Source organism: Podarcis pityusensis, assembly GCF_964106645.2.
Source record: "Podarcis pityusensis genome assembly, chromosome: 17".
NCBI classification, from domain to species: Eukaryota; Metazoa; Chordata; class Lepidosauria; order Squamata; family Lacertidae; genus Podarcis; species Podarcis pityusensis.
In genome coordinates, this window is record NC_138042.1 from 28,585,314 (window position 1) to 28,612,130 (window position 26,817).

The following is a 26,817-nucleotide window of genomic DNA, read 5'->3' on the forward strand; positions in this document are numbered from 1 at the left end:
TGATTGTGAAAAGTGAAAGTGCGGCTTATATTCACGACCTTACGGTATCGCTGCTGAAATAGCTGCCCACGAGGGCCGCTGGGGGTACGGGACAATGGAGCCTGTGCTGACCGCAGCTCCCAAGCCTCCCCCAAGCCACTGGAAAGAAGGGGGGAGGGGAGAGGCCGTCGGAAAAGTGGTGTGGTTTCCTGCCTCCAGGAAGCAGGCTGGGAGCGCAGGGCAATGGCACGCAGCCCACCCGCCACTCCCAAGTCTCCCCTGAGCCATTGTAAGGAAGGGGGGAGGCCACAGGCAAAGTGGTACAGCTCCCCCTCCCCAGAGGCAAAGCAGCACGGCTCCCCCCCCCCCCAGGAAGCAGCCCAGGTATTGTCTTTTTTTCTTTTGCCCCCTTTAATTTCAAAGGTGCGGCTTATATTCGGGTCAATACAGTACAGTGGTACCTCGGGTTACATACGCTTCAGGTTACAGATTCTGCTAAGCCAGAAATAGTGCTTCAGGTTAAGAACTTTGCTTCAGGATAAGAACAGAAATCGGGCTCCGGCGGCGCGGCGGCAGCAGGAGGCCCCATTTGCTAAAGTGGTCTTCAGGTTAAGAACAGTTTCAGGTTAAGAACGGACCTCCGGAATGAATTAAGTACTTAACCTGAGGTACCACTGTACTCTGTTCAGAGCAGGCTGTGACTAGGGCCCACAGCCTAGCCATGGATGCGCATTTGCCTTTTGGAGCACCTCTTTTCGAATGCCTACAACAATCTTATTTCTAAGAGTAGCCAGCCATATGTATCTAGGAAGCCCACAGTGAGGCATTAGACAAACATTTATTTCCTTCAGGACAGTAGCTGCAGGCACTTCATGTCTCGTCGAGTGGCTTCCACAATGCTCATGATTCCCCCCCCCCCCCCCGATGCTTTGCACAAATTTGCTTGAAATGTGCACAAAGCCACACACCCCTTTGGGGCCAGGTAGGAACTGGACACTTGACTAGATGTGGGTCCAGGATCTGACCCAGCAGGGCTCATCTTCTGCTTTCATTCCAGACTCAAATGCCCAGTGTAAAACTTCCCCTAAAAAAACAAAAAAAACAAGAAGCATATGGTAGCTTTTTAACATAGCCAGAGACGGTCTTTGCTGTCATCACATCAATCTTTTCCATCATCGGTAAACACCAAGTCCCCCCCAAACACACATAAAATTCATCTCATATTGCAGATAGGCTTCCTGTGCACATATCCTTTTCCAAACCAAACATGCAATTATGGTTGCAGAACTTTAAATATTGCTGCTTTCATCTCCTCGCGCAAGCGATTGAGGGAGAGTGTTCTGACAGAAGCATGCAAGGGCTGGATGCTATTCAAAGAGGCCCTCTTATTGATTTTATCTCATCTCCATTAAGATAGAATAAGGGGGAGCAGGGAAACCTGAGGTAACCACTGGATTTTTTAGCAGCTCCCTTGCTTAGCCTCACGTCCAACAAGCAGCTATGGCAAAGCAGCCTTCTGTTAACAAGTTATGGCTTAAAATTGACATACGTTCAGGCAATTTCTTGAGACTCCAGATGAAGGAGCTCTGAAAACCATCATAAGAAACTGATTGAGCCCTTGTCCTAACGCAGGGTTGGAGAACCACTTGCCTTCTAGATCAGGGTTTCCCTAGCTGTTTTTGGACTGCAACTCCCATTATCCCTAGCTAGCAGGACCAGTGATCAGGGATGATGGCAACTGTAGTCCAAAAAGAGCTTGAGACCCAAGTTTGGGAACCCTGCTCTAGATGGTGCTAAACTACAACTTCCATTATTTCCAGCAAGTATGGCCAATACTCACCATGAAGTTGTTACAGCAGGCATATGCAAACTTGGCCCTCCAGATGTTTTTGAGACTACAATTCCCATCATCCCTGACCACTGGTCCTGCTAGCTAGGGATGATGGGAGTTGTAGTCCCAAAACATCTGGAGGGCCGAGTTTGCCTATGCCAGTGTTACAGTAAGTGCCGCACTCTGTATCAACAAAAAAGAGGTGCCAGTACTGCATACTCTTGAGTAGCCCCTGAAAAAGAAAAGGTTGTAGTTCAGCAAAATCTGGAGAGCCAAAAATTCCTCCCACCAGCCATAAAGGAAAGCTTTATTTAGGGTCCCCTGCAGCATCTCTATTCAACAACTTTCTTAGGACTAGAATACCTCAAGGACCGCCTCTTTCTATATCAACCTCCCCAGGATTTGAGATCATCTTCTGAGGCCCTTCCTCGCGTGCCTCCTCCTTGGGAGGTCTGGAGGGTGGCAACACGAGAACGGGGTCTTCTCTGCAGTGGCTCCCCATCTGTGGAATGCTCTCCCCATGGACGTTCACCTGGTGCCTTCATTATACCACCTCCATCGTTCTGCCCAGACACTGAGATCCAGCACCGAGGGCCTTCTGGCGGTTCCCTCACTGCGAGAAGCAAAGCTACAGGGAACCAGGCAGAGGGCCTTCTCGGTAGTGGTGCCTGCCCTGTGGAACGCCCTCCCATCAGATGTCAAAGAGATAAACAACTACCTGACATTTAGAAGAAATCTGAAGGCAGCCCTGTTCAGGGAAGTTTTTAATGTGTGACATTTTAATGTATTTTTAGTCTTCGTTGGAGGCTGCCTAGAGTGGCTGGAGAGGCCCGGCCAGATGGGCGGGGTACAAATGGTAGACGACGACGATGATGATGATGATGATGATGATTCACCTTTAGGCACCAGGCAAAAATGTTCCTTTTTAACTAGGACTTTGGTTTATTTGATTGACCTCCTATGCCCTTTTAAAATGTGGGGTTTTGAGGGGGTGGGGGTGATTGAGTTGTATTTATGATGAGTATGTATTTTGTGGTTTTGTGTTTTGATTTTGTTCTGTGAGCTGCCCTGAGACCTCTGGGTATAGGGTGGTATATAAATTAAATAAATAAATAAATACTATGGTATTGAAATATTCCAGAAGAAAGATCAACATCAGAAATGGGCAGATCAGCTTCTCTCCAGTCCCTGTAAGTTTCATGTATGCATTCATAAGTCCGTTCCACCCACTTTTGACATTAATTACATTGCACAATTAAGCCTGTAAATGTCTATAGCCTCCTCTCAAGGACACTGCCCGCCCCTGCTCCCTGTGACCCTTTCCCTTCTCCAAAAACATACCTTGCAAGAGGTAAAGAGTAAGAAAGCCTACTCAGGGGTGCTGAGATTGAGGCAGCCTCCAAGAGGTGCTAGAATGCCGAAGTTATATACCGTAATCTCTAACCTGGAACGTCTGAGCTAATAGCTGCAGAGATTTGTACTTTGAATTCCCCAGTCCCAAAATTCAGCAGCATCTCTCGATAAAGAGCTGAAATGTTGGGAAGAGGTCAAGCATCCAATTTCACCCCTTTCCCCCTGCCTTACAGGTATGGAACATGCATTTCTGTTAGGAACAGTTTATTCTGCCTGTTTGTGAGTCACCAGAGAGAGGCAAAGAAAATATGTGTGGAGTCATCGTTACTCTTAGTTCTTAGCATCAGATTTGTCATCAGTCAATCAGCCCCTCAACATTTTTTAAAAAAAGTTTTGTTTAGTCATGGATGAGGCTCAAAATGTGCAGTGATTCATTCTGAACAATTATCCCAAAGATCAAATGCATAAGTTGGCCTAAAAACCACAGTCTTCCCTGGCACATTTCAGAGCGTGTGGCATTAAGGAGCCATGCGTAAAGTGTGTCGCACTTTAAGGTTTTTTTGTTTTTTAATAAGTTGTGTCAACTTTAACCTTTCTAACCAATACAAAATCTGTTCTTTCTCATAACTTTGCTCTCTTGGTGAATCAGATTGGGATGCTTCTATGGTGTGAGGACGACCTTTGTTAGTGGTTCCCAAAAGGCCCAAATGTGTGGCTCTTACCCAGTGCTTTTTTCTGGGAGTACTCAAGGGTATGCAGTCCTGGAACCATTTTTTCTAGAAGAAAAGCATTGCTTCTACCCACCAGAGGCCATGCATTCAATACTGTGGGCCTGACTTTGTGGAACTCCATGCATTTTAAGCAAGCTGCGCTATACCTATTTATTGAGCTCATATTTTTTAAAAAAATCTGTGTTTTTAGCTTGTTTGAAACACCATTTTTTATTGATTGTTTTACTGATAGCTGTGTAACCCACTTTGTGATACTCTACAGTGAACATCAGTCTATAAAAATTGACAATAAATATATACCATATTGGCCCGAATATTGGCTTTTGTACGATATCGCTGCTGAAACAGGCATACGGTAAAACGGAACAGGTGTGAGTGCCTGTGGAATTTTAAGGGAGCGGCTCATATTTGGGTATTGTCTTTTTTTCTCCCTGTAAATTTTAAAGGTGCGGCTTATATTTGGGCCAATACGGTACTTTAAAAGGGGGGGGGTTGACCCTCCATTGAGCTTTTTTCTTAAAACAAACAAACAAACAAACAAGCAAACCTAAAATGAAGTTAACGCAAGTTTGGAGGGAAAAACAGATGAAAGGACTTAGAGGGAGACTGTAATGCTGTACACTTTCTGGCCAGACTGAGTACTGTTTCTTTCCAGACAAGAGCTAGAGATCAAGGCTTGCGCTCCTGGTTTTCAGCAGAACTGAGGGGCTTGTGCTTCTGCCATTGCTACTGCTACTGATCTTACAGAAGTGTTGCAAAATTGCAGCAGTCAGATATCTGGCACAAAGACAGACCAACATCCTTTGATCGAATACTTTTCAGAAAGAGAGAATTATATTTCTGCTCTATGCTGGGGTGATGCAGCAGCAACAAAAATAAAAAATGGGAGGGGTTGGGGGGGAACCCATTGTTTTGGGGATTTCACTCCCCAAAATGAAAAAAAAAAAAGATTGTCCCCTGCTACGTCACATGCTCTTCTTTTCAGCACACAACACCAAGCCTTTCCCCTTTTCCATTTAACTTTGAGAGAGGAAACATCTTGGCAGAATATGTTCATACTGGATGCCGCAAGACATTCTTTATCATTCCTATGAAAAATGCTTCTCCATGGCAGCCACAGATTGTTTGATTTGGCCGTCGACTTTACCCACATAAACCACCCCACAGGGGAATTTCAACATGCGCGCAACACTGCTCACAGTGAATATAATAAAATCTGCAGCACGGAAGACTTTGCCAGATAGAGGATGATAAAGGAACATCTGTTTTGTTAGATGTTGCTGCATGGAGCACCTTGAAAGTGGAGTTTCAAATATACTCCAGCATTGAAGAATAAGACAAAGTGGAAGTGCTTTGCGATAAAGATATGGGGAGAAATGCGAGGGACTTGGGTGGCCAAGAGGAATGGCACCATTTAGCATCCATGTATGTACGGTTGAAATGTGAGCTAACATTTGTACATGTTCATGTGGGATGGGTGGGAGGGGAAGGGGAAGACACATTGATAAATCATGTGATGATGCGCCCAAGATGTTGGTTGTTTACTCTCAGTGGTTGTACAGACATTCTTTTAATCTTCTGATAATGAGACGGTGGTTTGCCACCAAGGCTGTTTCCAACCACAGAAGTGTTCCTGGAGGGTATTTGAGAACACAATTGGGCAGTCGCCCAAGGATACCCATGTGTTTTGGCAGGTCTCGCCATTTCTCTGTGATGACTTGGGAGGACGAGACATTAGAAGTGTGGCCAAAAAACGAGCACACAGAGACATGTGCTAGTGTTCACCATGTAGCTGCAAAGTGAGATGCGTGCTTCTTTCAAATCTTGATTTGTCAACCCGTCTGCAAAGAAATTCCCCCGGTCTTACCAAAGCTTTCTTCTCCTCCTCTTTCTTCTCTCAGTTACATTGCATATTTTCCCAGAGTGTGACAGTGAATGCTACATTAGGTTCAATATTAAAGATCCACAAGTGGATCTCCTGATATCTTTTACTGGAAAACAGTTGGGGGGTGGGGGTTTTGAACTGGGACTGTGGTAGAGGGATCTATCTGTGTTCTCCATCCCCCGTGCTAATTCCCTGACCCAGTCCAATCCTGGCCTCTTTTAGCACACAAAAATGTGGCCTGGAAATCAAATCTCCTGACCTTCTGTGTCTCATAGTCTTGCCTTGAATTCCATGTTGTATGAATAACTTCTTAATTTTGCCCTGAATTTACTGTTTCAGGGTGACCCTGAATTCCATGCAAGAAGAAGGGGGAGACGGAACGACCTTCTCACCGTTAATAACATTATAGCTTTCATCAGACCCCAGCTGTCTTTTTGTTATAACTTGTTCAGTTGCATGTGCCCCAAGTCTTTTATTTCGGAACAGCTCTTCTTCATTTCAGTATCTCTTATTTTAATTTTTGAAACTCTATCACCATTATTCCAAACATTCCAGAGTGGACAGGTGAAATCAGGGCTCCTGCAGCTTTAATAGCCATGGAGCAACCTCTGCACATGCTGAAAATCTATATTCTACCCAGATGTTGAAGATGCAGGAGGCCTGTCCTCTTTTTCACCCAACTACCCTACTTATGGACGCGGGTGGCGCTGTGGGTTAAACCACAGAGCCTAGGACTTGCTGATCAGAAGGTTGGCGGTTCAAATCCCCACGCCGGGGTGAGCTCCCGTTGCTCGGTCCCTGCTCCTGCCAACCTAGCAGTTCGAAAGCACGTCAAAGTGCAAGTGGATAAATAGGCACCGCTCCGGCGGGAAGGTAAACGGCATTTCCGTGCGCTGCTCTGGTTTGCCAGAAGCGGCTTAGTCATGCTGGCCACATGACCCGGAAGCTGTATGCCGGCTCCCTCGGCCAATAAAGCGAGATGAGCGCCACAACCCCAGAGTCGGTCACGACTGGACCTAATGGTCAGGGGTCCCTTTACCTTTACCTTACCCTACTTATACGATATTGGGCTTGCTATGGTAGCAGCAGCAAGGAATTCTGCATTCCAGTTGCAAGAGCATGAATAATATCATGCTGAAGAGTCAAAAGCTACCTGATACCAGAGCCACAGGTCGGGCTGTTACACTAAACTATTTTGAACAGATTGGCTTACTTGTTTTTAATGCTAATTAATTTATAGTTTAAGATTTTCAAGACTGGAGTACAATAATTGACAGCTCAAAAACCAACAACACACAACCAAATGCTTTTGGCAGAAAATGAACTTGAAACCAAGAAATTGTGCAGACTGTTTACAACCATGTCATGAAGACTTAACATTGGCACAAGGAGCAGTTTTAATTAAAATTTACTTACTAATTAGCGGCTTTCATAAACAGCAGGTTGGAGCCAGAGGTTTGCTTCTGTATGCAGGAAGCGTCTTCTTTTTACAGAAATAGTTTTTTAAAAAAAATATTTTGCACTTTAAAAAAAAATGAAACTAAGTCCAGGCGTGTTCTTTTACTTGAACAAGAATTTATCTTGCCTCTGACTGAAGCATGAGAACTAACTTATTATAGCACTGCACAACTCCTGCTGTTGTCTCATCAACAAAGCAGCCTCTTCTGTTCCCTGCACTTTAAGCTCCAACTCCCAATTAAGCCACTTAGTTCAGTGATCTTGAACTGGAGACACACATGAACCAACCTAGATTAGGGTCCTTCCATCTAGAGGCCCAGCTTGGCTCTGAGCAGTGAAAGGTCTTATGGTTTCCACATGACTAGACTTTTGACCTCTCCCCAGTATGGCTGTAGGAAATGCAGTGCATCCAAAACCCAGAGCAAATATTTTGATGAATGTGCTTATTCAGTGCTTCCAATGCAATATTTTCAGGAACTATCAGCTGGTACCCAATGTACATAAATCAGTAGGCCAGATTGCCACTGGAAGCTGGAATCCAATAAAAATAATCACTGTACTCTAGCCCTTCTCCGTTGACAATTTGTAGTCTTACTTCTATCTACAATCAGAGGTAGATGAGCTATTTTTTCTTGACAGTCATAGTTGTTCCGTTGTTATATTAATACAACAGGCACTCACGTGTAACAAAACATTTGCAGACAGATTGTATACATACAGTAAGGGGAAAATCCATGAATCTTTGTACCTTACTTGCTTCATTATTGAGGTCTCAGCCCTGCTCTTAATATCAGATTCCAATGTTAATACAGTGGTACCTCAGTTTTTGAACGTCTTGGAAGTCGAACGTTTCGGTTTCTGAATGCTGAAAACCTGGAAGTAATTGCTTTGGTTTTTGAACGGTTTTCGGAAGTGGAATGTGCCACACAGCTTCCGTTTTGAATTTTCCATAAGTAAAGGCTTCCGGAAATGCATGCTTCAGTTTTGAACGTTTCGGAAGTCAAACAGTCTTCTGGAATGGATTACGTTTGAAAACCAAGGTACCACTGTACCTAATTGAACACGCCACAAATTGAGCCATGGCTCTGCCTCATCACTAGTCCAGTGGAAAGATGAGGTGCAGAGTTCACTAGAAGTTATTTACTTAATGTAGCAATGGGGGCAGAAGAAAAACTCAAATCAAATGTTATCCAACAAAACAGTTACAGAAGGTGAACATTGTACCAATTGTGAACATTGCATTAATTGAAGATCACCAAGACCTCAAAACACTTTATGTATGTCACTGTGTGTGCATGAATAACTGGAGTATGTACTTCATTTGTCATAGGTTGTGGCAACACAACATCAAATGGCTTTAGGAGTTCATAGCCTAAACAGAGGGCTTCTCAGCGCCTTCATGGTCCTTGCTCCGTAATGCAAAAAAGAAAAGAAAAACGCAGGTCATTTGTGGGACACTGCAGTGAAAGGAAAGTTGAGCACTCATGCTAAACTCAATTCCTAAGTGCGGCCAAAGTTCTGCAGCTATGCTGAATATTTGTCCTGAGATCATCATTATAGTAAACAGAGTGTAAAAGCTGAACAGCCAAAGGGCATCATTCCTTTCCTATTCAATAGGCAATTAATCCTTGCCAGTGAATGTGTTCTATCTCTCATAACCATTACTGTTCACTACCCTGGAAATTTTATGTTTACTTCTTCTTTTTTAAGCATGACAATTATAAATCAGCTACTTCCAAGAGCTGGGGTAAATTAGAGGAAATTAACAGCCTCATGGCTGAATGCAAAAAGGTCTTTGCAGTGTCACCTTCTGAATCATTATTTCAGAGCTGGACTCTGCAGACAGCAGGTCATGTGGCACCACTGTTTCTGTATTATACATCAGACAGTAGGGGGAGTCATGTATTCAAAGCCCATCTCCCCCTGCTCAGTCCTTGCAAAGGGAAAATTAGGTAGGTTGTTTAGATATGCACAGGGAAATGGTTTGGAGTCTGAAATGACACAGTTCCCAGACCAGTTTTTACCGTGTGCAAACTGCAGTCATATGACCTGCTGTGTATATAGACTAGCTCCGAGAATTTCGAACCAGTGAGAATATTATGGGAATGCATTAGCTGGCACATGTTATATCCCTCCCACACCATAAGCCTTTTGCACAAATGAGATCAGATGCAATTATCAACACAACATCGCTGAGCGTTCAGTATTTCTCAGGTGAAAACAAGGTAATTTGTACTTGTTTATCTAAAAGCTGCTCCTCGTGATAGGGAAAGATTTGGTAATGACAAGATGCTTGACAGCTGAAGTGCCCTGCTAAAAGATTTGAATCGTTTGGTTGCATCCAACACTGTTCCTACTCAGAATACTTCCACTGACATTAATAGGTGCGAATAACTTAGGTCCATTACTTTCAGTGGGTTTGCACTGAGTAAAACTTAGCTATAACTTATTATCTTCAAAACATGCATCTGCTACCTCCTAGAAAGCTTTCATTTTTCGCTTCATAAAGATGTAGATGCTTGCTTTTATCACACTCAGTTATGGCTGTGATTCAAAGGCCTACCAGAGATAGCGAGAAATAGCAGGGCTTCTGATCCACCATTTCAATAGCAGCCAAGGAAGGTCATTGTGTCATTTGGACCTCTGATGGGCTCAGCTGCTAACTGCCCTTAATCCTCTAGACTGGACTTGTAAGCTTCCAGATCAATTTGTCTTGGACCTCACATCCTGGCATTCACCAGTGATGGCTAAACTTGGTCCTCCAGCTGTTTTGGGACTACAGTTCCCATCATCCTTGTCCACTGATCCTGTTAGCTAGGGATGATGGGAGTTGTAGTCCAAAAACAGCTGGAGGGCCAAGTTTGGCCATCACTGATTGGTCCTTCTGTCTTCACAGATACATTGACCCCTCTGCCTGTAGGCAGTTCTTGCAGCTAGTTTCCAACTTTGTGGTCTCTTGCCTAAGCTGAAAGCTAAGCAACCCCTGTTACGATTTAATCAAGCTTCTTATTTGATTGAAATAAAAAGCATACTTGTGATACGAGATGAGAGAGAAATGTGATTCAGTTTGAAATAAAGGTGAACCTACCTAATCCAAGCTTTCTGAAATATTAGCAATTCGAATCGGTGATCCTTTGAAATTCACGCTCCTCTGAATTTTTTCCAACGCAGTTCTCCTATACAGAAAAGGCAAATTTTGCATATAAATGCACATATTAATGAAAATAATATTTTAAATGCATTATATAAGGGGAAATTAAGCAAAAATGCATTAAATGGCCACATTTAGCAGCTGTTAAATAAATAAATAAATAAATAAATAAATAAACAAACAAAGAAATAAATGCTAACTAATGTGGAAACATGGAGAACTGAATTTAGAATAGGAAAAAAATGAGAAACCAAAATGGACATATTCAGCCATTCCCTATCTGTAATCCATTATTTGGAAACCCTGGTAATGGGAACCCCAGATAGAATCACCTGGCTATTTGTCTCTCAGAGGTTCCAAACTTGGGCAGTAGTAACCTGCAAGTCTCAGGTTTTTGCTTTTCTGTTATTATTAATATTAATAAATTGCTCCCTGTGGGTCATCTCAAAGTCATTCCACAATAAAACAGATATGAAATAACTGCAAAAAATAAAAACAGGGTTTTTGTTTTTTTTAAAAAAAATACATATATAAAGCCAAGGCCAACTAAAACTCGGAGTTTTAATTGGTTTTCAATGACACTGTGTCTGTGTTAACCTTCGGTCCATTTCAGAATCTCTTGAGTTGTGCAGAAAATGAGAACTTGCCAGAAAAGAGTGAAATGCAGAAGTATTCTCAGTTGCTCTTCTTGACTAAAATAATCGGAAGATTCTGGAGAGAGAGAACTGGTCATGACAACTGAAACCTGCACAGAGCTCCTCCAACAATAAGGCACACTGATCAGTTTAATATGGCAAAACCTCTCTTTTATATGTCAAGGAGGAAGAAAACAGACACAGATAACTAGACGCAAATGCATAAGAAATCGTTTCCGTGGCAATGCAAATGTTAGGCCACACACCACTTCCTTCTCTTTTGAAAGTACAATTAGAGAAATAAATTAAGAATACAGCAACCCACATCTGACTACGATTTGACTCACAAATTATTACCTTTGCTGACTTGTCATTATACTTGGAGAAATGTCAGGTGAAGAGGCCAAATGGGCCTAATGCTGTTTCAGTTCAGGGTTTAAAAGCAACATAAAATGTCAAAGTATGATGGGGAAATCCTGGGCTTTTTGCTACAAGTCCCTTGGTTTGAGGCTTAGTGGTATCAAGATATGCCAAGCACAAAAGGTCTTCACATATTTAGGCAGTGCTTCATCCATGCGAACTTGTGGTTACATAAATAATTTTTCTTATTATGCTTCTGTTTATCCTCAGTTTCTCTAATTTTCTCCAGAAACTTCAGTCCCTCTTCTTTCTCCTCCTCTATTTTAATGTGAACTGTCATCTTCTTGGGGCAGGGAATTCTCTTTTTTGACTTAAGGCATTGTGTAAAATGCCATGTAAGAAAAAGAAAATGACAAAAAAATATTCCACCCTAAGCAGAAATAACTTGTGTTTGCATTTACGGCAAGAAATGTCCAGCCATCACTCATACAGGTGTATGAATAAGAATAAATACATAAATAACCATGGATTATAGTGGGCAAAGAAATGCCTGTACAATATATTTATATAACAATTTGTCACATGATTCAGCACAACAATTAGGGAGGGTGTACAGTGGTACCTCAGGTTACAGACGCTTCAGGTTACATACGCTTCAGGTTACAGACTCCACTAACTCAGAAATAGCACCTCTGGTTAAGAACTTTGCTTCAGGGTGAGAACAGAAATTGTGGTCCGGTGGTGCAGCAGCAGCAGCGGGAGGCCCCATTAGCTAAAGTGGTGCTTCAGGTTAAGAACAGTTTCAAGTTAAGAATGGACCTCCAGAATGAATTAAGTTCTTAACCTGAGGTACCACTGTAATATATTTATTTTTGAGTCACATCACATTTGTAGGTGTATACCCAAGCTGTTTTAAAAGGTACATCTTAAAAAAGTGTGAGTGTCACACACAAACTTGCAATCACAGAGGCTCCAAGTGTCCTTATTTCCCAGGGACACCCCTGATTTAGAGAAGACATTCTGGTTTCTGATTTGATCCTGGAATGTCCTGCTTTTCCTTAAGATGTCCCTATTTTCATTGCAGAAATGTTGGAGTGTATGGAGTTATCCAACCCCCAAGCCGTCTGAATGTAATCCTGTATAGAGGAGTTGTTTAATGTTTAATTTTGGAAGCTGCCCAGAGTGGCTGGGGCACCCCAGTAAGATGTGTGGGGTATAAATAGTAAAATTATCATTATGGAATGGGACGTCCCTATTTTCACTGGAGAAATGTTAGAGGGTATGCAATCACTTTGATTGAACAAGTAATTATTTGTGATTGACTGCAGTTTCCTGTTGTCAGCGCACTCGTTTGGCAGACCTGGGCTTCTGTTTAATGTGTGAAATTGTGCTTCGACTGGGTGCTGCATTGCTTCAACATGGAGAGAAGGAACACACAAAGAGAAAACCTTTGCAAAGCCCTCCCTCTCACTCACTCAATTCCCAATGGTCAGTGGCGTAGAGATTTTCCACTGTCCGACCTTGTCTAAGTCCCAATCTCTTTATTTATTTTGCATTCATCACAGCAGACAAGTCTTGGAAAGCTCTTATGATATGATCATTTTTCATTGTTTGTAATAATAAACGACAAAATATTAATCTGGTCATAAAATAAATATTTTTGAAGGGTCTCAGCTGAGCTGCTAAAAGGACCTCCACGTGTAATGAAAATGTTCTTGAACAGCGCCATGTGTTCGGTTTTAACTGCCTTGTCTGCTCGACCCGAAACCTGGGACATTTTGTGTAAGCGGCCCCCTCTCCGTTTTTCCTGATGACAATCATCAGATGTAACCAAGGCCGCTAGGGAGGGACACGTGCTAACCTTCTCTAAACACAGGGAGTTTGATTCCATATTACATTTGTTTAACCTCTGGCATTCAAGGACACACTCGTCTGGCTGAGCAAAGCATGGAATCTTCAAAGATAGCTTTATGACTTGGATCTTCTGCTCACGTGAATTGGCCCTTCTTTGGGCTAACAGTGACCTTCATGTGGCATGTCTGGATTTTGCCACACCAGAGCAAAATGTGGATTTGCACCGGCCTCCCTCCTCATTAATGCTGAGGAATACACATGACTTCCTCCCCATCCCAGTGTTGTCCAGGGCCATCCTGGGATAGTGTCTACTTTTTGCTCCAGTGAGGACAGGCCTAAAGACACCTGAAACTAGTGTTGTGCACAAACGGCCTCTCAAAATTTCCCACTTTTATTTTTTGGGCAGAGAATCTGAGGGTGGGGAGAAGGAATAATTTCATCCAACTTCTCCAGGGAGGTGATAAATTCTCCAGCAGTTTCTTAGGGGTGGGGTTTACCATTAGTAGTGGCAGTAGAACAGCTTCTTTCGTTTCCACAAAGGTCCCAACTGTGCTTGTAGTCTGGCCACCATTTTGCAACTTCCACAATGCCTCTCACCTAGAGTCATTCCAGGGCATTCAGGTGTGGTGTGGGGAGAGGAATGACCTGTAAAAATGGATTAGGAATATTTGGAGATACATCTGCGAAGTTGTCATCTTTTTCATGGAGGCTTGAGAAAAAGAAAAGCATGTTGGAATTTTATTTATATACAGTGGGACCTTGGGTTACAAACACTTCGGGTTACAGGCACCGCTAACCCGGAAGTAGTACCTAAGATTAAGAACTTTACCTCAGGATGAGAACAGAAATCGCACGGTGGCAGCAGGAGGCCCCATTAGCCAAAGTGGTACCTCAGCTTAAGAACGGTTTCAGGTTAAGAACGGATCTCCAGAACAAATTAAGTTCTTAACTCAAGGTACAACTGTATTTTCAAGCATGATGCCTCTTAAGAGATTCTAGCTCAGCTTTACCTAGCATCTCATTGTGAGAAACCATTATTATTTTCACTCTCCAGGAAATGTTCAAGAAGCCAAAGGAAGGCAACCTATTGCAACCAGATGCCACGCCCACTGACTAGGCTCTTGCATCATTGATACATAAACTCACCAAACAGGCTTTTGACATTATTCACGATGCATTTCTGAAGGTGTCATAATTTTATTTTATTTTATTTAAATAATAATAATCTAGAAGTATAAAATGGTTCCAGAAGCACTGCCAATGGCAGGAATGGCAGAAACCAGGAACCGGCAATCTCTGAGAGCTGCTCTCCTCCCCCACCCCCAATTATTTTTATTAAATTATTACAAATCAAACAAAATTAATTTAATACAATTTCTTAAAATCAGATTTCATGTTCCTGTTGCAAGTATATGTTGATCATTTCCTCCCATAGCCGCATCATCTCTTATTTAATATCCAGTTATCATTCTTCACTTGCTGTTAGTCCATCTGAGAGCTGCTCTCTTTTCCAGTGGGCAGGCAGTTCCATGATCACCAGTAGGGAAGTGGGGTTTATTGCTTCAATTCTAAAAACAGAAACTTATTTTTCAAACCAAGACAAAACCTCTTGGCAGTTGTCACCTCAAAACCGTTCACAAATAGAAGTTTTTCGGCGAGTGCCACGCTTGGCTCTGTGTGGATGCTCTGGCCCACCAAGAAAATCATCTTGCTGGCATACTGGCATGGTGCTGGCACTCTGATTAGGCCAGGCCAGTTGTAGTACAGGTGGCACATCTTATACGTAAGATGCTGCATGTGGTCTGGCTTGAATCTATCATAAACCGCATTGTAGTATGTGGGATTGACAGTGCCCTGGTGAGCAAGTTGTCTACCTAAGAAGAAGTCGTACCATTCAGGTCGAGTAGCCTCTGTGTCAATAACTGTCCCAATGGGAGGGTTTTGCAGGTTTCTGTTGGTCTCGAAGAAAGAATGAAGGGATTTCTTCCTGACCACAACCACCTATAGTTTGGCTCTTCTGCAGCCACCATTGTACTCATTGGGGGCACTTAGTATCTGTGGGACTTCAAAGTTCACCACCATCTTCAGCTGTCCATCTCCAGTGCTGTCACGGTACGCTATTATGTGTGGAGGCAGCTGCCCATTACATGCTTGCAATTTACTTACAGAATCTTTCATGCAGACCTTTAAACAAACTGCAATATTTGATCCTGAATTTTGCAGTGTGCAACGAGAATACCACCTAGTCAGTTGGAAATTAGAGCTGGCCACAAACCCAATGGTCAAAGCATCTTTGTTGACACCAATGCCGACCACCATGACAGATTTCAGTGGTATCTCAACTGCCCACAGTGCCCCTCCAAGCTTAAACTATCAAAGCCTGGCACCTGCTTCCCAACACTTCTGCCCACCTTATGGAGGTGGCACAATGCTCTGACAGGGTCCAAGAGCCCTCCTTCCCAAAGCCCACCTGGCTTTGGGAAGGAGGAAGCAGGCCTGGTGCTTCTTCCCCAAAGCCTGGGAAGCTTCTGCCCAGCTTAGGCAATGGAGAAGAAAGCAATAGGAAGGTAAAGGGAAATGACTGGTGTGCATCATTGAACACTCTTGCAGTGAAAAGAGCAACTCAGACTGCAAAACAAATGAGCAACAGAAAATATGAAATGCTGGGATAATACAAAGTATTATCAAACAGCTCCTTCCAGAATTTATATGAAACACAGATGCATTCTGCATTTCCTCTGGGTATTTCCACTCCTGTGTTAAGCACTGGGCTTAATCCAACCTGCCTCCCCTTTGTACCTGTTGCAATCAAACCACAAAGTAGCAGGAAAAGCCTATTAGGCAGCTTCAAACAGTAGTCAGGGAGGACTTATCAGCTTCTGTGTAATGATAGTCTGGCAGTATCGTATTCCAAACTTCTCAATGAACCATGACACCAAAACATAAACAAGGTCGAACAATCGGTTTAAGCTCTTTGCGCAGTGATGCAGCAATGCATCCTTGCCTGAAATGGCTGGTATCCATATTCTAGCTTAGGGATTGCCAACACGGTGCTCATGGGCTCCAGGTTGGTGGCTCCTGCAAATTTTGTGGAGAGGTGAAAGAATATGATTTTTTTTAAAAAACACCACAGCAACTGTGCAAACTTCCTTCACCTAGAAGCTGCCCAGAGTGACTAGGGAAACCCAGCCAGATGAGAGGTGTATAAATTGTTGTTGTTGTTGAATAGGATGTCCCTATTTTCATTGGAGAAATGTGGGAGGGTGTGCCATCTTGATTTGAATCAAGTGTGCAGGAGCTTTCCCCAATTCCCCAATTAACATGCATTGGCAATGGTTACATGTAACCCCAAGCAGGAGGTTCCCTTGTTGTTTCAGACACAAGGTAACAGGGGGCAGTAGACAGGCATATGTTACCCTGCAGCCTGATTCTTAATATGCAGTTAACTTTACATCTGCACAGGCCACAATCTCCCTGGAAGCAATGTAGGAAGTTTCTTCTTCCCTCGAGGCAGAACATTCTGCTAAGAGGAACCACCGAGTTAAAGCTACGGCTGTCAGGAGGCATGGCCACAATATTTTCCATCTGCCTCATCTGTAAGCAACTGTCCTTAAAACAAAAAAGGAAACAAACAGATTTATAGAGGACTAATAAAAACGATTGCATTATGCATTCTCTCACTCCATCTTGAATCAGCAGTTCCAGAAGGTCCTCTGGGAGGAGAGTAAATAACAGCATACTCACAATGTTCCTTTTTCTCTCTCCCTGAGCTTGGCAAAACCAATGCATATAAACACAAATTAGAATGGAAACAGAAAACAAATCTAATGCATGGTAGCCAGGCAAACTCTGGTGTGGAATGATAGCCTGAAGTGTGACAGCAACAGATGCACATTTAGACATCTGTGGTGAGGATCATCTGCATACTTATCACCCCGTTACGTGCTTGTGCAAATGTACAAACGCAGAGAACATGATACAAACTCTACTAAACACATCTACTTGAAATGCATTATTTTTCTGGTTGTTTTTGGTGCAGTGTGTGCTTTTGCTGATGAGACTGAATTAAGTATCTCATGATACATGACGCCTGTGAACACAGAAGAAAAATGCACCCACTTTAAGCCTGTGAATAAATGTGAAGTGGGTGAATAATCTGCTTCAACAACAATTAGACTTGGAATCAACAGGTACCTCTCAGCAATACGTTGTTCAGTGTCTCCCAAGATATATAATTCAGACCTGCACACCTTGTGGCATACCAAACTGACCAAATAGGTTCCTAGAGTCCTCCCACCTCCTTCCCAAAGCCTAATTAGTCCTTTTCCAGCTTTGGGAAGGAAATGAGATATAGACCCTGTCAGCAGGTGACTGTAATCTGTTGAGAACTACCTGGACAAGAGCTTTCCCCACAGTACTCAGAAGGGAAATTCCATGGTAGTTGTTACAGTAAGATCTTTAGATATCTAAAGAACATTATCACTCCCCACACTTCCTTCCCTTTTGCAGACCAAATATGCTCAATACTTTAAACTGTCCCTGATTGCAGACGGGTGAATCTGTCAGTTCTGCTTTCCCCCAGTTTCTTATTTTTCCAAACTAAAGTTCAGTCTTCTATATTTCCACGTGAATTTGAGATTTCCCTTTTTAAAGCCCTCATTAAAAACCACCAGCATCTTAATGCAAATTTCTGCTGATATACACATTTGTATGCCATTTTGTATCATATAGACTTTTCCCCCCAAAGCTGTTTTATTGAAAATAATGCACCTTGTATGTTATTTTCACTAGTATTGACATTTTTAATTGATATTTTACTCCAGAATATGCATTTTTGTACACATCACTTGACTTTAGAACTCTACTGCAAAATTCATAAAAGTGTGAATTTCAATGGATGGCTGTGTTTCAGTTCTTGCGCTGTTTTAAAAAGTTTTAGATGTGAACTGAATTGAATTTCTCCTCTCTCCATATTCCTTATCAACATAAATCATAACTGACAGTGTGCTGCCTTTGGATTCTCTGAAAATCCAAGACATAGACATCTTAAAATACCACAATTATGATCCTGGAAAACACCTACATAACTGTGACCACAACAAACAACAACTACTTATTTATAATCCAAGACACAACAAGCCTGCAGTTAAATACCATCCTTCTCATTGTTAAGATGCTCAGAGCACTATTAAATTGAGATGCTAGCTAGAGGCTTGCATTAGTGTTTAGATTAGAAGGGGGGAATAATAAGCGTCAGGATAATTACTGCCTATAATAATAGAAGTGGAACCTGAATCTTAATCGCTATGGATGACTTCACTGACAAAGCATCCACACAAGCCCACAATCAGCAAAATAAAGACATTAATTAGTTATTGGCCCACTACAGTTAATCTTGTGGTTCTTTTGAAAAATGATTGGATTTTAAAATTCCAGGAGTGTCTTGGCAGATGCAAGTCAGCAATGCTTCAGTGAGAGCCTTTTGTTTTATATTTACCAAAGATCTTGGCTCTGTTTAATTAAGAAGAACAAAGAAGTGAGAAGGGAATCATACTGGGATTCAAGATGCCATCTGTTTGTAAAATAGCTGAGAGTAGAGTTGTTTTCCCGGTTTAGAACTGCATTTGTGAACTGGCAAATATATATAGAGAGAGAGAGAGTTCTACTCATTCAACGCATTCTGTTTAAAGCTGGTTTATGCACACTGTAAATTAATTCATGTGGTTTTAAACCGATCAGAAGGATGGCATCCACTGTTAACCACTATGACGGAGTCTACAGTAAAGTGAAACAAATATTATTGTGGTGGCGAAGTTTTACAACTGGGATATTTGTCAATGGAAGGAAATGCTAAAAAATGAAAATCTGATAGATTTTAGCATCGACCCTATCTGCCTGTGGACTGTCTCGCCAGAGTGGTGCATGCTCTGGTTATCTCCCGCTTGGTCTACTGCAATGCGCTCTATGTGGGGCTACCTTTGAAGGTGACCCGGAAACTACAACTAATCCAGAATGTGGCAGCTAGACTGCTGACTGGGAGCGGCCGCTGAGACCACATAACACCGGTCTTGAAAGACCTACATTGGCTCCCGGTATGTTTCCGAGCACAATTCAAAGTGTTGGTGCTGACCTTTAAAGCCCTAATGGCCTCAAAGGCCCGTAGACCTGAAGGAGCATCTATACCCCCATCGTTCTGCCCGGGCACTGAGGTCCAGCGCCAAGGGCCTTCTGGCGGTTCCCTCAATGCGAGAAGCCAAGTTACAGGGAACCAGGCAGAGGGCCTTCACGGTAGTGGCACCTGCCCTGTGGAATGCCCTCCCACCAGATGTCAAAGAGAAAAACAACTACCAGACTTTTAGAAGACATCTGAAGGCAGCCCTGTTTAGAGAAGCTTTCAATGTTTAACAGACTATTTTATTTTAATATTCTGTTGGAAGCTGCCCTGAGTGGCTGGGAAAACCCAGCCAGAAGGGCAGGGTATAGATAATAAATTATTATTATTATTATTATTATTATTATTATTTGGAAGTATTCCAATCAGACTAGGAAGTGAATAAGCAGCCAAGAGGGTGAGTGGGAATAGACTGTCAGAAGGCCAAAAATACCTGTTATATCAGATAATCTGAATTATTATTATTATTAATCAATCACCTTCTACACAATCATCTCAAAGCAATGTATAATAAATTATGATAAATGTTAGATATGTTTAAAACCAAATTAATACAAATACATAATAAATATTCTCAGAAATACAAAATAAGCACCTATTTGTCCTGCTGGGAAAACCTATCAGAACAAAACTGTCTTCAGTTGTTTTTGGAAACTGCAGCTAATGGGTGCCTGTTGTGTATTGGCAGGAATGCTGTACCACAGAACAGGGGCAACCACATGAAAAGCCCTGCTCCAAGTGACTGCAGAGTGGGTTTCTCAGATCAGCTGTGGCCATGAATCCCTCACTGTGCATCAGCGCCCAACTAAACTGGATAGCTGAGGTTTGTGTGGTCTTAGGCCTAACCAACGCATTCACTGCACAATCAGAAACTTTATTGGACTAAGGGAGCAATCCTAAGTATGGGAAGCCAGCATAATTTTCCCCAGTTTAAGTTAAGGAACCATAAGGTATGTCAGATCCAAATTCTGTTCAAGAGCAGAGCTAAAGCAGACTGAGATACCCTAAGCCAGCAGAGAGAAAACAATACAGTTCGACACCACCCTAAGTTCCACAAGACGCGGGTGGCGCTGTGGGTTAAACCACAGAGCCTAGGGCTTGCCGATCAGAAGGTCGGCAGGTTGAATCCCCGCGACGGGGTGAGCTCCCATTGCTCGGTCCCTGCTCCTGCCAACCTAGCAGTTCGAAAGCACGTCAAAGTGCAAGTAGGTAAATAGGTACCATTGCGGCAGGAAGGTAAACTGCATTTCCGTGTGCTGCTCTGGTTCGTCAGAAGCGGCTTAGTCCTGCTGGCCACATGACCCGGAAGCTGTACGCCGGCTTCTCGGCCAATAAAGCGAGATGAGCGCCGCAACCCCAGAGTCGGTCACGACCAGACCTAATGGTCAGGGGTCCCTTTACCTTTACCTTAAGTTCCACAAGGCTGCCAGGTCAACGTAATCAAGCTGAACCGAGTTAGGATCCAGCATAAGCCCCCCACCCACCCACCCACCCACACACCAGTCCTTCCCCCACAACATATTGAGCAACATTCACATTGAGCAACTCCGACAAGCTCTGTACTATCACACAAGTGGATGATAACAAAAGCAGCAGAGCGATCAGGTGTTTCAGCCCAATTTACAGCATCTCAGAACGTGACTGGAAGTATTTAAAGAGGCACATTAAAGTGTTGGTACAGACACAGAAGCATCATTAAAATTTCTCAAATGCCACAAGATCAAAGGCCTTGTGGATGACTGCAAGTGATTTATTAGGCAGCAGAGGTATTTTAATCAATGTACTCCATTGGGAAGCTAGAGAAACTGCAATCCTATCATGGGAGGAGAGAAGAGTTTCCTAACTTATCTGCAAACTTTGCTGGGGGCCTGTCAGTGTCAAACTCTCTACCTCTTTTCTTCTGCTCTGTTTGCTGCTCCTTCTGGTCTGGAGAAAGAAGCCACAACCACCCACCTATGTTTAACAGATACTGTAGTCGTCCGAAGTCCACAGAACTGAGGCAATGGAAACTTCGCCATTGCAAAGGCACTGGGTTGCATCTGGCTGGTCATTCAACCATGGCAGTTCCATTCCCAATTGCAGTCAGATGGATCAGCACTTCAGCTTAATGTAGCCATTTAGGTAATGATGAGTGCAGGAGGAAAATAAGGTCTCCAAGTAGTTTGTTCCATAGAAAGGTGGCAGACATACTCTTGCCATTCAAAGTGCTGCTTTGAAATAGGCACTAGGAATGAGCCATTTGCCTTTTATCTCTTTTCCTCTGTCTTTACGTACTCAAAGGTCCCTTTCTGGTAAGTAGTTAGGGTGCCCCCCAAAAAAACAAAAGAGAGGAAACACACCATCAAAGCAGAGACCAAAAGTAGACACTGATCCACATAAAATGTATAGCTGCAAATTTAGAAAGAATGACTCTAATTGAAATAGGAATGCTGTGAATATCATCACAGTGGGGAGGACTGCTGTGGTGGCTGCACTTACCTTTTCACTACTGGGAACAGGTGTGCAGCCAATGCAGGGTTTAACTCTATCCTCCCACTCATCAGCTGTCATCATGAGTGATATGAGTTGATGGACAGGTGGGTGTAGTTTAAGGAAAATTACCTGGCGGGCCAAATTGTACCCCCTGGCATGCCAAGACTGGCCCACCAGCTGGAAGTTTCCTGCTAAGATATACTTAGGGTAGACACGCTGAAATTAAAGGCTCTAAGTTAGTTATATCCATTGATTTCAATAGGTCAGTGTTGAGTAGAGCCAACAATGGATACAACCATGTTGTTGTTTCCATCTGTTTCAAGAGACAATGAAGTGCACCTCTGGGGTGAAGTCTGACTGCTGCATTAGCAGCACTAAAGTGGCTTCTCCAGGGTACAAGCCTGGGAAGCATGTATGGAGGTCCTAGGATCACCAGGTGACAAGGCCCCTCTCTTGGCCTTGCTGATGTGGTCCAAAAGAAAGCAGAACAATAAGTTTGGCACCAGCTTGACTCCACTCTGGATTTGTTTAGGGTTTACTCCTTAGCCCTTTCTTCACCCAAAGATATGTTGCAAGGCAGCAGAGGTTCAGGTCAGAGCTTTCCTTCTAGATGGCCTTCCTTCCCAGGTAGACAAACCCATCTGCCCCGCACTTGCCTTTATAGCATGTGCAAAAACCACCTTCTTGACCATTGCACCCACTATTGATCTCGTCTACTCAATCTACCTGTCTTCACATGCAAGGGGAAGTTCCTAACTCACTAGGGGTTTGAGACCCATCAGCTACTTTCACCTGGTTTTGCCATCCAGTCAAAGCCGTTCCTGGGGTGTGGCCTCTGTCACATGCTGACAGCTTCCAGGAACCACAAGTGAGAGCTGAGTGCAGGGTGGGGACCAAAGGTGAACAAACATGTCCCCCACCAGAGGTACTACCCCTCCCCTAACACTCCATGCAACCATAAGCTTATTGTTATCACAATAGCTGTGCGAAACATTTCTAGGATACAATTTCCCGGTGAGATTTGTGCAAGCAATTTGACAGGCATGTGTAGGCACAGTCAAAATCACCTGAGATGGCAAGCTATAGCTTGTAAAATGGAGGATTAGGTAGACCTCAGATTTTAATCAGTGCCTACACCACTACCAGCTTCAAACATCAGAAAAACACAGCAAACTGAGAAGCCCACAAGCCCACAGTAGGCCAGCCTGTGCCATTGGAAGCACAGGCAATGGTAGTTTGTGGCATAGAAAAACAGGTGCGAAAGAGCCTTAAAGCTGGTTACAACAGTGAGCCAGACCTACACTCCTGTCAGCCTGGTGTTGCTCCTACTCATTGGTTCAGTAAACTAAAAGAAAACCACACCAGAAATGTTCAACTTGAATTGTGGAACATTGGGCAAAAAGGTTGGCCACCATTCAAACAATTCATTACATAGTCCAACAGCCTGAACATGCTCAGTCTTGTCTGATCTAGAAGCTAAGCAAGGTTGGGCATGGTTGGTCTATGGTCAAACTATTCCCATGCTACAAGGATGAAGAACCTTTTTTGGCTTGAGGACCACACTCCCTTCTGAGTATCCCATGTGCCAGCGGCGGGTGGGGCCAGAGTCAAAAGTGAGCAGAACAACAGGTGTATATTTTAGGCTATTTTCTTCACACACATCACTGTCTATCCTCCATCCAGAGAAACAAGAGTTTAAAGGCACATTTAAGCAAGGCAAAAAACATTCAAGGAAGGTGAGAAACAAGATTGGTGAGGGGTATGCCTTGGGGAGAGGGGCCAGACTGTTGAATATAAGGATAGCAAAAACACAGCTAAGAAGCTCAAATCATATATATGACTGAAACCCTTCTTTGGAAATTAAACCAACGTCCAGACCGTAACATTAAAAAACTTTACTTGCAGAAATTTATAGATGAATTAAAATATGATGTTTACAGTCACACACTTCTCCAAGCATGGGCCTACAGTCTCTTATTCTAACTTCCAAACAACTGTATTTTCCTCTCTTTCCAGAGCTCAGCACTTTCAGTCTTCTGTATCTCAGTTAGGCCATGCCTTGCAGCTCCTTTGAGGGATTTCCACTTTAACCTTCTCCTGAAGCTTTGTTCTTTCTTTCAAGCAGAGAAGCACTCCAAACACTCTATATAACTTAGCAGTGTTCACAGTGGATTCAAAAACACAGTCATCTTGTTTCACATAAAATGGAGCCTATCCTTCACTAGATACCCCCCATGTGACCAAACATTAGCCGATCACATGAGAACTACTAGAGAATTCTCTATAATTCCAGTTACCAACCAATCAAATTTCAACACATAGTAATGCATGCCATTATTTACAATTTCAGTGAATTAAATGACTACACTTAACAGTAGCTGGGTATGAGCCTGAGCTGCATCTCAAGGGACAGGTAGAGAGCTCTGGAGAGATGTACTTGGCCCCCAAGTCTGAGGTCCGTCCGTCCCCACCATATTGTATCAGTTCCGAAAGGTGTGAGACTGTATGCTTCAAAACACAAACAAACACACATCAAACTAGTCCATGAGGAGAAGGCATGGTGGCATCTAGTTCTCTATAATCAGGGTGATGATTGAATGTTCCACCCCACACACAGATCTTGAAGATTCTCCCCCTCACGGTCTGGCACAACACCTTCTAGAAACAGCCTGAGCAAATGATGAAACTATCTATCACTCCCGAAAAGCTCTTAGCGGAGGACTAATACCGAATAGAAGTTTTTCGAGTGCAGAAAAAGAATGAAAATATATCACTGCTTAACCAGTGAAATGTGTTCTGCAGAACACTCAGTTGCAATCCAATACCAATGGGACTGTAAATGCTTTGCCTTGAAGTGAAGCACTCTGGCATGAAATAAAATTGCTATTATGGAAGAGTTATTTCATTGCATGACAATTGAAACGCATGTTGTGGAAGCATTTACATATGTTCTTTTGGATGCTACAATTCGCTTCACTTTGATAGAACACAGATAACATTTTTTGCAATCTTAAAAATTGCTTTTCACTTATTTTTTAATACTCCCCAAGAAAATTGAAAGTACACTCTCCACCCGAGAACATTTTTCCTACCAATACGTTCCCCTCCAGAGACAGAGTGTCGCCATTTGAGAATCACGCATTGTCCTAGTTCTCCCAAACATGGGATGAAGTGGTAAATCTGCTTCTGTCTGGATTCCTAAGAGTCAGTGTTTCTGCCTCACAACTATATACCCTGAACAGAGGAATTAGCATGTCGGGGAGACAGCAGAGTTAGACATGGTGGTAACTACTGACTTCAACGGTTTTAAAGGAGGATTAAACTAATTCATGGTCGGTCAACAGGGGACAGGACAGGAAGTTCTGTTGTGACAATGACACTAGAGCTTTCGATCTAGCCCATTACTTTTTCTAAGTGTTAAAGGTACAATATGAAAAGAAGAAGAAGAAGAAGAAGAAGAAGAAGAAGAAGAAGAAGAAGAAGAAGAAGAAGAAGAAGAAATGGCTATATCCATTCTGCTATTCACACTTTACTTCAGGTGGTCAGAGAAGAATACTCAACTCCTTCAGTCATGTCATTCACACACACACACACACACACACACACACACACACCACCATTTTGCTAGTGCCATCATAACTTGTTAACATTTGTATCATGCTCTTTTTACATTGAACTGGTGCTCAGTGATCACTGATCCCCAGTGAGCTTATCAATCTAGCAAGACTAGGAACCTACAATTCTCAAGCTAAATACTCTAGCCAAAGCAGTCCATTTCCAATCCTGGTACAGTACCATTGCACAAACATTCAAAGTTGCCTCCGCCTAGCTTCCAATTATGGTAATATATTTCAAAACTGAAACAGTCGTCTTCTCTAATTATTCATCTGGCCAGAATAAATTGTTCACAATAATGTTTGTGGAAAAACAGAAAAGGTCAGGATATCTTAAAAATCAAATCCCTGTCATTAAACAACTGTGCGCACATTGTTTTGCCGAGTAGCTGTTCTGTTCTGTTTACCTCGATCTGGGCGTAAGTTCTGGCCAATCCAAAGCACACGGGCCAATTTAAATCAATGGGGAGACCTCCATTGACTTCACTTGAATATTGAACCAGAGCCTTAGGCATCTGGAGCTGGAAGAAGCCATCCGTCTTGCTTGCCAGTTCTGACAAAATCCATTTGAGTAAAGCACTTTTCATCCAAATGGATAGCACATATCTGATAGAGAGGGGCGGGGAAGTGGGTGGGGGGACTGTGTGTTTCCATTTAAACTGTATTGCTTAGGTCGTCTCTCTTGATTTACGTCGCAGAGCAGGATGCCAAGTTGGCATTCACATTATTGGAATGGAGAAAGCATTCAGTTGCAAGTTCCGAAAGAATTAGAAACAGACTGCTCTTGAAAAAAATATTTGGGAATTTGAAAAACCCAAAGACGTCACTGACCGAACATTTGATCTCCTTTTCTCTTACTTATTTAACAACAGTTTTAACATTTTGTTTGATGACAATAACTCTGGCATTATTATTTTTTGTCCTGCAGTGGCATGTGGGAACTTGAGACTGGCTCACCAGAAGAAACGGGTGGAATATTAAAATACATGTTGCAGGAGATCAATGCCATTTATTTTTATTTGCTGAGGGCCTTTAACGGAGAAATTCATCGTCCAGGGTTGGGACCTAGCTTAGTAAGCTGCTGAGGACTGTGTGTGCAGTCAGGCCTCAGAGACCTTTTCAGTGTGCAGAAAGAAATAGATGTGTTCAACAACAGTGCACCATGTTGGCCATGCCTAATATGAATACCAGGAGTCCTGACTGGCTATACCGAAGAAGAATGCTAAGAGACTGACCTTGTTTTATCAACTTCAGGTTTCAGCGACTGCCCTTGTGGATTCCAAGCTAACCACAGCTTCCAAGACCAAATTGGGGTATGGCCC

The 26,817-nt window shown here is 42.9% G+C and overlaps 1 long non-coding RNA gene across 1 annotated transcript; it reads right to left on the reverse strand.

Annotated features, from left to right (window-relative positions):
- Positions 1 to 587: 587 nt before the first annotated feature.
- Positions 588 to 26,040, reverse strand: LOC308466353. Its single transcript, XR_013980790.1, has 3 exons — positions 25,903 to 26,040; positions 10,326 to 10,413; positions 588 to 1,063 (listed from the first exon to the last, which is right to left on the reverse strand). It is a non-coding gene; the product is annotated as an uncharacterized lncRNA (long non-coding RNA).
- Positions 26,041 to 26,817: the final 777 nt, after the last annotated feature.